Source organism: Eschrichtius robustus, chromosome 3, assembly GCF_028021215.1.
Source record: "Eschrichtius robustus isolate mEscRob2 chromosome 3, mEscRob2.pri, whole genome shotgun sequence".
NCBI classification, from domain to species: Eukaryota; Metazoa; Chordata; class Mammalia; order Artiodactyla; family Eschrichtiidae; genus Eschrichtius; species Eschrichtius robustus.
In genome coordinates, this window is record NC_090826.1 from 133,855,589 (window position 1) to 133,858,870 (window position 3,282).

The window sequence follows — 3,282 nt, forward strand, 5'->3', positions numbered from 1 at the left end:
GAAAGGGGGAGAGAAGAGTCCAGGCAAAGTGAAGAACAGGGTTGACCCTATGGAAGCAGGAAGGGGAAAAGGCTGGGTGATAGCAGACGTCCCTGGGGCATCCAACTTAGCTAGAAGGTAGAACTCAGCTCACATGTGCCCTGCATTTGGCAAACACAATCTGGTTTAATCCTCACAAACAGATCCGCAACTTCCACTATTTCATTTCACAGATGCGGACACCAAGTGTCAGTGTGTAAAGAAAGTTCTTTAAGGTCATATGCCTGGCGCTAGAGTCAAGCCTGGTTCTGTGAGACACCAAGATAGATATAAGAAGGAAAAGAAAAATGATGGTTCATAGGATGGGAAAAGGCAAAGGAGAAGTGGAGAGAGATGTCAAAGACAATGACTCTGTGTTATCTTTATACCCGTAAACATTATCATCACTGACAGGAAAGGGAAGCCAGGAAGAGTAAGCTTCTGAAGGAAGAGCGTGTCTTTGCTTTTTGATAAAATCAGTTTAAAAGCCAGAGAGATAATTCGTTGGAAATTTCATATAAAGCGGTATTTAGCAAGCTGGAGAAGGCTTCTGCAGCTGGGGGCAGTTTGCCGATGTCTCTGGCCCTGCTGGGCACCACCTGGCTGCCAGAAGGGCCAGGTGGTTATCTCAGTACGTGTATGAGCCGTTTGGGAAGGCCTGAGGAATAGATGATAGTTAGAAATGTGAGCCTGGAACTTGAGAGAGGGGTGTGTGACTAGAAATAAACTTTTGAGAGTAAAAATAATGTTACCTGACATTTTCTTTATGGCTTGCAAAGTACCTTCATATGCTTTATTGCTACCCATGGGTTAAGCAGAAGAAGTTTTTTTTGTTTTTTGTTTTTTTCCATTTTACAGATAAGGAAACTGTGTTCTATTAGAGAGGCCATTGAAAAATTTAAGTTCATATTACTAAGTGCAGGTTGGGATGGGAATCCAACTTTTCTGTCTCCAAATGTGATGTGCTTTCCACTACATGAAGTCCAGCCCACTAGACCCAGAATGAACTCAGATTTTTCCCAGTTGAAATGGGAAAGTTAAATGTCTTTTTACTTGTTTATATTTCAAGGTGCTCATTGGTGTACCGGTGGCTTTCTTAGTAGCTGATGGTAGGAAAACTGACAGCAAACCTAGAGAATCGTGCCAGGGCCCTCTGTTCATGCCAGGCCCTGAGTATAAGCAGATGCCCTGCACATGCCGGTTAGGCCAGCTGGACTGAGACGTCTGGCAAGGCTGCCTTCTCCCTAATAGTTTCCCCAGGGAGAGTCCTGGAGAGCGACTTTGGGCCTCTGGTTTCCATTGACTGACAAACTTAAATGACATGATGAGTCACCCGTCAGCTGGGAGACTCACTACTCAAGATTCCGGCCAATCAGATGTGGAGGGGCTCAGGATGGCAGGAGGGTAATATGGCTTTTCACTTATAAATAACTCCAGGGCATCTGTGGAGCTGGCTTTGGGTCCTCTCTTTTTACGTCACCCCAAGAAGACCACTGGTTCTGGACCGATAACATTTCCGTTTGCCCAATGGTTGGCTCAGAAAAAGGGATGGTGATGAGAATCTTGTATCTTGTAATATATGTCCACACCCATAAAACCTACACATGCCCTGGGTATTTGGAACAAAGTAAGACTCATTAGAAAATAATGATTGTTTTCAAGTGTGCGTGGTTTGCTGCTGATCCCTTTTTTTGTTTCTTTTCCCCTTGATCCTGCCACTAGATCCTCGGGTTACATTGCCAAGTGTTAGTAAGAACTGGTGTGACAATGGCAGACTCCATTCTTAAAAGGATCTACAAGTCAAATCTGGTTAACATTCCAAATCAGTATAATAAAAACATTCCCAAGCCCTGAAAGATAGTACAGACCAACTACAATTTGCTAGTGTTCTTCAAATCAAATTTTCTTCTCAGGATAATTTAACATAGACAAGCTTCCTTTGCCTTGTCTTTATCCACACAGAAGTCACTTATTCAAATGCAGAAAATAAATAAATAAAAGGAGAGTATTGACTTTTTAATGACTGCCAATCATGTTGTATCAATTTGCCTTTCCTCTCCATGAGATAACTGCTATCTGAAGGCAGCTGTTCTGTAAAAAAATATTTGTACTCTGAGAAGTCACATATTTAAATCTCACAAAAGGCTATCAAAGGTCAAGAAAGTTCCCACATCACAACTCGACATGTGCAGTTCGGAGTGCTTTCTGAATAGTAAAGCCAAGTTGTGTTAGGACACAAATAATTTCCAAGGAATGATTTTGTTGGTAGCAAATCAATAACCTTTAGAATGATCTGTAAGAGAGTTCCTACAGTTTCTTCAAATGTCCTAGGAAATATTGCTCATGAACTCAACACTGCTCTTGACTTCTCTACTTTGCCAGGTAACCTGCTAAAGGGACCTTAACTTTGAGAAGTCAGACGGTGACTGAGGAGCAATAAAACACTAAGATGAGACATGAGAAGTATTCAGAGAGGTACAGAAATGCCCAAGGTGGCACAGCTAATAAGTGGCAGAGCCCTGATTTAGACCCTCGGAGTCTGGTTCTAGGGTCTATGCATTAACCCTCTATGCTCTAACAGAACACTCCCTCTCTGGGGAAACCACACACATAAAGCACAGTACTTAGATTTATAGGTTCTCAGGCTTGAAAGGGTCTCCAAAAGACTGAATTATTCACATAAAGTTTCCTACCATGGGTTGTCCTGCCTAACTGTGAATCAGTCTAGTATTAAGGAAATCACTGTCTCCAAGGGCTACACATTTTATATCTGGACTGTTCTGACTTTAGTGAAGCAAAAAAAAATACCCATATAGCCGGTGATATCAATAAATATTTATTGAGCACCTATTCTGTGCCAGGTGCTAGGGATACGGCAGTGAACAAAACAAAGCTCCTTATTTGGAAAGACATTGGTGGAGACAAGACTATATAGTGAAGGGTGCTACAAAGAAAACTAAGGTGCAGTAAGTGGGGTAAGGAGGGGCCGGGGTGGGGAGGTGCTAGTTTCTATAGGGAAGGTCTGTGAATGCTTCTCAACGGCAGGAAGTGAGCTGCCCCGTGAATACCTGGGGGGAGAGTGAGCCAGAACAGGGAGCAGCAGGAGTGAGGTGGGAGAGAGCTTAGTGTGTCTGCAGAAGAGCAGAACAAGGGAAGCAGGTGAGGGCAGAGAGGGATGGGGGATGGGGAGGGGTCACAGAGGGTCTCCTTAGCCGCGGCAAGGACTCTGGCTTTTACTCGGAGGGAAATCGTTTCCCACACCAG